Here is a 10,589-nt window from a genome sequence, read left to right as displayed (position 1 = left end):
AAGTTAAAAGAAACGCATTCATTTTACAGTTACTGTATTGGAATAAATATATGAAGTCATTTCCACAGGAGTTTAGAAACCTATAACAATAAACATGAAGCTGGTAGAAATTTTAGATTTCCATTCTGCGGAAATTATGACATCTTCAGAATAGATTTGTTAGACTGAAATGAAACAAAACCAGTTTTTGACATTTCTCACAGAATTTAATTGCCTGAAACATTTCTTAATTGTTTCAGTTCAATCAAGACATTCCATTTTGCTTTGATGCATTAGACTATTTCTAGTTCATTTCATTACTGAAATTCATATATATATATAAAACACTCTTTTTTAAATTAGGATTTGATTATGCTTCTTAAATTAAAATGTAAAACCAAATGAATATACATTGGTATTCTAAATAGGTAATTGATATTCTAACTGTACTGGTAATTAGAAGTTAGGCTGATTGTCGCTGGCAATCTGACCTCTCAGTGACCATTTCTTCTTGGCTTCCTAACAGGTAATTACAGAGCCAAGCAATGACAATGGGGATATTCACTTCATGTAATATAGTCAGGAGACCATATTTAAGTCAGGAACCCAGGTCCCATGCAGGGCTCAGGCTGCTCAGGAAGTGGTTCTGTGCAGACTAACTCTGCTGAAATCACCAGCTAACAAGAGGAGTCATACAGGATGGGTTAATACAGATAAAGCCAAGATTAATAATGCACAAGATTTTCTGAATTGAGAATCTGAGGTGTTGCATTATTTCTATGATACCCAATTTTTCACGCTTTCATAAAGAATTTTTTTCACAACCGTCTTATTTTTTTTAAAATGACATTTTACAGCAAAGGATGCATCTAGAAGAGCATTCTATATATCAATTTTAAAGACTTGTGGGGTTTTCTTTTTGTTTGTTTGTTTGTTTTTGGTCAGAGGGTGGAATTCAGCTCCATATTTTGCAGCTGAGATATCTTCCTTCTCACTGGGAAGGCTCACTGGGTTTGTCTTGTGGCCATCCCACCTCTGCTGCCTTCACACCAATGCTAACAACATGGGGTTGAGCCGTGTAAACCCTTCCACACCCATCAGGAGCTGTGGTCCAGAGGATGGGGTACACTATGCTTCAGCATTCTCATGCACCTTTTACCTAACAATATTTTTAGTGATTCAAGAGAGAGAAAAAGAAACCAATCACATGTCATTCCCACCTCTTGTTGTTCCCTTCCCTTTCAATTGGCCTCAGGGAATACTTCTGAGAGCAAGATTTGTATCAAACCTTAATCACCATCGAACTACAGTCAATATACTTGTCAGGTGGCTAGAACATGGGTTCCCTCTTTCACTGATGCCCTCCTAAATGTGCAAACAGAAGAATTAGAGGTTGAGCCCTCAGTCTGAGCCCCCAGTCCTGTATAGACACTAGGTTTGAAACTCTCGCCTTAGGTCCATTTTCAGAGAGAATAGTCCTAATGATTGTTTCTGCAGGTCAGGACCAACAAGTAGCGTAGAAGTTCTACCAAACTTTTTTACCAGTTATTACGGGTCCTAAGGTCAAGATGGTTCAGCAGTACCAGACTATTGGAGAGGGAGAGAAAAAGAGAGAAGACACAGTATTTCTGCTCTACCGATAGTGATCAGTACTTTGGGAAACATGACATGCAAGGGAGGAAAACAGGAACTGAATTCCTTTGCCAGGGATGCAGAAACCAAGGAGAGACAATACATCACTCTCCATTCCAACTGAGGTATAAAACATGGTTCTGAACTGAAATAAGGAAATTTAGGCTCTGTTCTCTGGGGAGTAACAAACTTTCCAACAAGAGCATATGTGAAGTCTGGGGTAGATAGCACAGGGATGAGACAGTCTCCATCCATGTCCAAAAATATTGCATGTTCTCAAAAGCAGTCCAAACACCCATCATATAATAATACTGAATTGTTAATTCTGTACATTTTCTCACAGTCCCTTCCAGCTCTATTTTCTGTGTTTCTCTGGATGATATAAGAAGGGAAAGCCATGAATAAGTATTCAGAACATGCTAATTTTACACTGGCTAGTTTTAATTAAGAAAAAAAGTAAAGGTCATTCTTAGAAGGGCTCCCATCCAGGCCAGCATGTTCCCTTGGATACTCCAGTTCCTTGGGTGGATTATTGTGTCCCTGAGATTTTTTTTATGCTGCATGCTGTGGGTAACACATGAAGAGGAAATCTTTTCTGCCCACCGCCATTGATATCTCCCACAAAGATTCATTTGATGCTTCTGATCTCTGGGAAGGGGAGAAGAAAGAAATCCTGATAAGTCTCGGCTTGCCAGCTTCATTGCTGAACTAATGCATTATTCATGCATTTCTGACAGAGAGCAGTGAGTCTAATGTGCAGAAATGAGCTTGGAAAGCTGTTGGATTATTTCTGAGGATTGGAAGATGCTCTGCTGTGGCTGCAAAGCTCTTTGTGTTGGTTGCTGCTGCTGTGCCAATACTCCCATGCAAAATGTGATTCCACCATCTAAAGACTATTAGAGCCTTTTGTTTGCATTGCTTTTTGCTTTGCAGATCCTGTCATCTTTTCCTATCTGCAATATTTACCAGTTGCTATTGGAAAACCTCAATGAGATGAAAAAATGATAGCCAATCTCACTCAAAAAAAAAAAAAAATCCTGGTGAAAAGAGTAATTCACATTGCCCTTTATGTTGTTATAATCAAAGAGTACAAGCCAAAAAGTATTTTATTTTAACTGACAAATAAAATATTTGGTGCTACGATATAACACCATGAAGAAATCCTCTGTGCTGTGGTGTAGTATCTGGGAGGCTTGCTGCTTTGCTGACTGAAGAGGATATTCAAGGGTGAATTTTCCTTCCGTGCTTAGATTCATATCCCCATACACAGATCTCAACAAAGCTGGGCAGAGTAAGCATTTTAGCAAAGTAAACATTTTTATCCAGTCATGTTATTTTGTATTATAAACATAAGCAAAGAATTCTGTCTTGTTATAGAGTTGACTGAGTCTGTTGATTTCAGTAGGGTAGCTATCAAACCAACAAGTGGTACATCAGCATGGCCCAAAGACTAGATGGGCTCAAGGAGCATGTGATAAAGATGGGGCAAGCAATGGAAATGAGCTAGACAGATAGTTTTCATTGCATCATTAGCATCACTGTCCCTGTCATTATCCATTAGATCCATTGTATGTAGTGCCCAGATTGCATTCAAAGGTTTACGCTCTTCCATCTTGAGACAGCAGCTATTTCCAGCCTCTGAATGACCTCTTCTGTCTCTTCAAGCAGTCAGCTGGACACTTAGATAAGGACTTCAGGTTTGAGATGTCCTCATCTCCTGATCTCCAGGAGGTGATGTGAGAGGGCTGAAATGGATCCCCTCATGATCAACTGCAAGAAGACCTTGAGGTTGGTTTTGTTCCCAGGAATATGTACCTGAAATCACTCTCATCTTGCGATGAATTTATAGACTTGGAGACTGATTTTGAGTGGTTTGTGTTGGCTACATCCAGTTAGCAGGTTGTTCAGTACTACTAAAATGGCATTTGGGGAAATAATGAAGACATTATCAAGTATGGCCAGACTATGCTTTTCCAGTATCAACATAATGCATCAGATTAAACTCATTTGCCTCTCAATGTCATGTGCATAGCATTAATGCTCTAGGCTAATGAAACCAATTGTAGGTTTTCCAGTGACTGTCAAACTGTAGTGGACTGGAGTACGTAAGATTATTCTGCACTGGTACAATCTGGAGCTTTATGACCAAGGAATCAGAAATAAACATCACTGCTATCTATTCCAGTTGTCTGGCCATTTCAGAAAACTGAGCTATCTGCAACATGAAAGCAACAATATCAGTAACATTACAAGCCCATCGATGATTTCATTGGAGTTTGTGTTGACAGAAAAGCTTTAATATTTTCCAGGCAGACTTCACATCCTAAATGAGATTGAAACACCCTGAAGGGCCTCCAAGAGCTAGCCTGAGCTTTGTCCAAGCACTGTAAATCTATTACAAAGAGACACGCTGAGAAATAAACTGGTAAAATTTCATGTTAAATGGGATGAACATCTCTTCCCATCATAGTTTCTGCACTGTTCTTTACCACAACTGCCAGGGTACAAACCAAAAATTATCAAAAATGTATTTATGATTTTTTTCCCTATACAAAGCTAAGACAAAGATAAAATTTCTTCAGCCACTATAATTTTGACCTACTCCACTGATTTCTATTAATACTGTTTGAAGACCTTTCCCATAATTCATAACTCTTGAGACAGAAGATGCTGCCCTTGTTTTACAGCAAGTTTTCTTATGTTATGTATAGTGCCACTGAGGACATTAATTTCCTATAGAGTAAAATAATGTCTAGTCTAACTTGCAATTCAGTGCAATATATTATTCCATGCTATAAAGGCTAACAAAAACTTTGATTGTACAAATCAGAATATATCAGGGTGATATGTTATTTTCCCCTTCTTTAGTTTCACTGTCCCCAGTGAAAGAAGGAGCCATGCAAATGATACAAAGTTCAGAAAATGAAACTTTGAATGGAAAACAGAAAGAGCTTGATCAGTTTAGTGTTTTTTTTTATAAAAGAAAAAAAAAAGGTTAAAGCGACTGTAATCAGACTATATAAATCTCTATGAAGGGAAAAGAAATTGCATAAGAGGCTCTCAACTTGGCAAAACACTGAGTAAGAATATCAAAATGATTGTACCAGACAAAGGATTATGTGGTTCCTACATCTCTTTCTAATAGATGCCTGTAGTGGATGAGTAGGGAAGACTATTTAACAAATGTCCAGGATGTTAATTTATGAAAAGTCAGAGTGAAATGAATTTAAGATTTATACTTGCAAAGGTAACGAGGTAACAAAACTCACTAATGTTGCAGTGGATTCTGCAGTAGTGGGTAGGGGGAAAGGGGCTTTCTTAAACTTTAAAGTATTGCTTACACATTAATGAACTCCAAGAAACCCCCCAGTTTCTCTTGTATGTCAAGTCAAATGAAATAATTTCAATTGTTGCTTCTGGCTGTGTGCTGTTTGGATTCATCACTGATGTAACTCATGGTCTGATCAGGATCAGTTAGTCCTGGCTCTGCTGTCTTCTATCAGGCTTGCAAGAAGTGAGGGAGAAAAAGTGTCATGAAATGTTTGGGCATTTCTGAACAAAGACAGTTTGTGCTTCCTCCGGAGAGAGGCAAATAAAAACAAACTAACAAAAACAGATGGCATGTTATAGCATTATGTCTAGGACTGCAAGATCTGAGAAAACAAATGCACACAAGCAGAGAGCTCTGTGTTCCCAAAATCAGGAGAATCATCTACTTCATCTCCTACCCATACGAGATCACTTTCAACTGTGTATTGGTTGAGTTATTCAGAGCTAGTAGATTTATTGTCAGGTAGCTTTTATGATGTGCAAAGATTTCACTTAGCCCCAAAATAAGATAATAATTGCTAATCACATCACTCTAACGCCCATTAATTTGTCCAATATTTGTCATAATAACATTATTATCCTGGTGAGCTAATGTACAGAATTAAAATGATCACCATCTTTGTTATACCTGTTGCTGCTCAGTGCTCAGTAAATACATTTGCTATCTAAGAAAATGTACAAGCAAGCAATTCCATTCTTATAAGGGACTTTGAATACCATATCAAGAATTAAATGGGGTTGTTATTAAGGTGGAATCCTACAATTCTGACAATGAAGCTGAGAATCTCCAAACAACACCCAACTGAAAGTGGGAAGAATTTAATTAAATGTCACTGTGCCTTAACTGACAGTGGTAGAGATCAGATCACTTTGACAGAGTCTGGCTTTATATCTACTTACATCCAGTCCTCAGAGATTTCTGCTACTTCCCCATCACCACATCCCTCTACAAGGCAGAGGATTAGCATCCTCATTAGAAAGATGAAGGAGGAGGAGTGGATATTGAAATTTAAATGACTTCATAGTATGAGAGAATCTTTGAGGTTGGCAGGGCCCTCTGGAGATTGTCTAGTGAGAAGCTGAAAGTTCAGGCAGGATGACATGGGGTGCGCTAACTTCTGTTGGTGTGGTTTTATGTCAGTCAAAATTAGGATCTAGATGCTTTCTCTCACATTCAGACTGTGTCAGGCTCTCCAAGGGGATAACACCTTCACTGTTTCTCAGAAGGGTAAAGGTGCTGGCTAGGGCAAGAGCCCAGCTCTTTTCTCCTCGGTGTCTGGTCTGCTACACTTTATTCCACCTCTAGAATACCTGATGGGTCTGCAGAAATATTCTCCAGACAAACCAAGAGCCAGGATATATTCATCAGACATTATCATTTAGGACAGATTTTACTGTCTCTCCAACCGGAAAATTAGGATGTTAATTTTCATCCAGAACATGACATCTTCACTTGCTCAAGTCCTAGCATTAAGAATTAAGCTGTATCCCACCACAAAGTCTGCAGCTCCACTCTTAGATCCTAGAATGCAGAATAAGGGGAATCTTCCAGACCTTACTGCCACAGATGGACAGCAGTAAACTTTCCTTTCAGCAGTCCAACACAGGGAACTCACGCTGTAAATCCTTAAAGGATGATCTCCCCAGACACCTGTAAGATGAGTCTGGTTAAGATGTTCCTGTTGCTGCATGATAAATTGAGAGTGAAAATCATGTTTTTGTATTTCATGCTCTCAGGACCTAACATTAACTGAGTTCTGTTCTTAAACCGACAGCTTCCTGCTTGACATTTATCTGTAGCTTTGGCTCAAAAATTATATTTGGACCGTATGTTCTGTTTTCCTGAAGGGAAATCACCATCTGTATTTGCAGTTGTTTGATGATTAGCTACAAGTAGTATCACACAGAGCTTTTTCAGGTGTTTGCGCTGGATAAAGATTCACCTCTTTTTGTTGTTTGGCTTACTATAGAGCTTCTAATTAATCCAAAACTTTGTTCTAAGGATCCTGTTTTCTCCCAGTGGCACTGGTTTCCAGCCATGATAGTGTAGCCACAGGGTGCCACTATCAGAAGTGTCTGTGCAAAGCACATTGGGGTCTATTGCGTAGGCAAATGCCAAGGCCCCAATCACAACACTCTGTTTGCAAAAGATATGGTTCATTATTCTTGCCTCATATTTCTTAACTGCTCTTGGCACTACAAAAATGGCAAAAATACATATGGAAAAAAAATGGCAGATTTCCATGCAGAGATAACAATATTTCAAAACAGTATTTCACTGTAGTACTCATGTGACTGGTCTCTGTGTCTCTGCAGAAAAATGGGGTAGCAAGATACCCTTGATGAAAAGAGAAAGGCTCTGCTTTAGTGCAATAACTTGGGAAAAAAAAAAAATATATATATATATATACTCACTTTGATTATTTTTTTCTGGCACAATATCCCTGTTTTTCTGTTTTTGCTTTTGTTCTTTAAATATTCATTCTGGGTGAGGCTATTAGTATGTGGTATAGCACTCTTTTTCCACAAAAGGCTCAGAAAATACTTGCCAAGTTCTCCCTTCATATAGTGAGAATTTTGTACCGCTGACCTAGAAGAAAAATGAAGTAGAAGTAAAAGATAACTTTATTAGATATACAAAAGACAGTTTTGTAAGGTCATGATAAGAACTTTAATGCCTGTTAACATATTTAGCAAGTTCTGCACTTGCCACACGTAGACTAAAGATTAGGGGTATATTGTTTGCTAAGCACAAGTACAGCAAGAATCTCAAATCCCAACCCTCAAAACCAAGTGCATCACCCTTCTTGGGTATATTCCTGGCAGTGGAAGTCATGCAATACTACCACTGATTGCACTTATTATGAACAACAGAAATACGAGGTGAACCACATAAGAGATGCGTGCTTAGTAAGGCACATGGCTATGGTCTTTAGGACAAGAGCTAACTTCACCCAGACTGGATGGCATTTATGTGCACAAGAGTAGGCATCTGAGTCCTCCTAAACATCAGTGGTGAGGACCCTAGTGTGTTTCTTTGCTTGTTTTTCCCCTAAGTAGCTGCTGTTGCTTATATCCTTCTATTGTTTGCTTCACCTTCTTTCCAGAAACATAAAACTCAGCTCAATAACAAACTTTGTGTACTCGTTACTTAGGCAGGTAGGACAAGTGTCATGTAGTGCTGCCCAGACTGCAATAGACAGGTCCATGTCAACATCCAGCAGTCCAAAGACCTCTAGTCATAGCTGCCTTTAAATGTGGCATCTCTTGCTTCTCTGACATACCTGGAGTACCTGGAGCTGTAGCAGCCTTCAAATTGCCTCTGCACTAAGTAAACAGACACATCTTGGATGTGCAAGGTCTGACCTCCAGTAAACACTCCCTGTGTCCTCACTCTCACCATTGTAGTCCAGCAAAAAGCCTTTGGGATTAACTCACACAACTTCACTTTTCCCATTTGCAGCTTTGCTACAGGGTACAGTTCAAGTGCCTACAAGCAAGCATTCAGCGCCAGCTGAGGCACTTCAGTGTCTGAGATACATGCACAAAACTGACAGCTATGGCAGAAAACCTACTGATGGTGCAAACCCTGCTGCAGAAGTACCTGGAGGCCAAGAAAGATACTCACAGGAATCTCAAATGGCACAAGACAGCTGTGTTTGTCACCTGTAATAGTCATTTATAGTCATCTAAGCACTCTTCACAGAAAAATTGGACCCTGCCAGTCACATGTGTGCATTAACAAAGCAAACACTGCTTTTGATTTTACTTTGCATTTTGTTCCCACAGACACTTTATCAGGATTGCATCTTCCCCTAAAAACTGAAAGCATGTGAGTCAAAATAATCAGAGGTATTTTGAACCCCAACCTTCACATCGAAGGGCCCGCTGTGTGTTTGAGCACAGCTTGTCCGAGCTGTCACTGTTACAGCTCTTCCCTTTGCAGCAACAGATCAGAGCACAGTGAAACCAAATGAACATAACATAAAAACATGGGTAAACATTAAAAAAAAAAAAAAAATAAGGAAATTACATGAAGTTTTATGTCATCAAATATTTTACTTTTTAATATCCAAATCTTGTCTCCTTAGGGAGGAGAAACATAAGTCATCCCCATGGCTTATATTTCCCTAAGAGAAGTTATTAATCTGCTTAAACTACTTCAGACTGTAATTATCACCACTTACTGTGAAACTAAAGCTTGAGAATTTTTGATTTTTACTATTATTTACTGAAGCTGTCCAGGACTCAATAGTAATCTCCTAAGAAAAGTTGTAATCAATATCTTATTAAGGATTTTTTTGGAGGCAAATTGGCTTTTATTCCACAGAAACCTATACATTTTCTTGTTTTAGTGAGCCCTTCCTCTCTGGCTATCTACTCCCTTTTCATTTCTTTCCAAATCAAAAACCAGATCCTATGATTTATTTTTAAAGAAAGTGAAACAAATGGAATTTGGAGATAATGGGAAATGTGTATACAGTGCAAGGAACAGGGGCCCAGGAGACCTGAGTGCTCCCTCCTGACTGTGGCATGAGGCACCTGGCATCTGTGACTTCACTTCCAACTGTATTCACCTTTTCTTTTGTGGCAATGCTTATTCTATGCCTCTTACTGAAAAGAATAAATAAGTAAATAAATAAAAATGCTGCAGCTCAAATATCAGGAGCAGGCACAAGAAATGATCTATGGAACAACACTGAAGTTTTGTCCATGCCGATTCCTGTAAACAACATTACAGACAGGGAGAGCTCACGGCCCCTGTCCTTAAGACAGACCCTTATAAAGTCAGAAAATTTCAAATCCCAGAGCAGATTCTTGCTATCAACCTGGCTTTTCTGAGTCTTCATCTTTAATTACCACAAAAGAAATAATTTTCCCTCTACCTTATATACTCAAAGCTCGATGGAAAGAATTGCAGTATGCAACTAAAATGAATGAATACTTAGGAGTGAACGTGTAGTCATGCAAAAGTCAATAAGCTGTTATTTTAATAGCTGAAGGGCAGTAAGTTTACAGTTAGGATGCTTTAAAATCTTTGAAGAAGTCTTTATTACAACCTTCATTAAATAAAAAGTATGTACAGCTAGAAGGAGTCAACAGGCTATGTTCAGAGTATTATGTAACATGTTAAAATAATAGAAATGAAATTGGAACCTGCCAGCAACAATACACGACTGAACTGAAGTGTGATGGATGGGATCTGAGAAATGAAACCCATTGGAATAAAAGAGGTAAAAGGGTGAAATGGCAACAAGAAACTGCTTAGGACCACAAATATGCTTGATGGAAAAAGGAAATGGGAAAAGTATCGGACTGAAACTGCAGAGCAGGAGGCATCTTTACTGTCACGTTGATGCCCTCTTCATTTGATGCTCAAGTTCACAAAGTCTATAAGTCTCTGTGCACTCCAGGCCTTCTCAATGTGTATGTATTTGGCCAGGGAAATCAAAAACAAAAAAGTCAATGTGTATTTTGTGTGCCCCATGCCTTTGTTTAAAGACTTGGCTAGTTCTGGCTTGTGCCTTGGCTTCCATCAGCCTCCTGCTTCCACCTCACAGCACCCATGAGCACTGAGGAAGCAAATCTGGCTTGGCCATCCTGAGTCATACAATGTCCTGGCACAACCCTTCTTGATCCTGCATCAA

Source organism: Cygnus olor, chromosome 2 (genome assembly GCF_009769625.2).
Source record: "Cygnus olor isolate bCygOlo1 chromosome 2, bCygOlo1.pri.v2, whole genome shotgun sequence".
NCBI lineage: Eukaryota > Metazoa > Chordata > Aves > Anseriformes > Anatidae > Cygnus > Cygnus olor.
Note: the sequence above shows the minus strand (reverse complement) of the source record.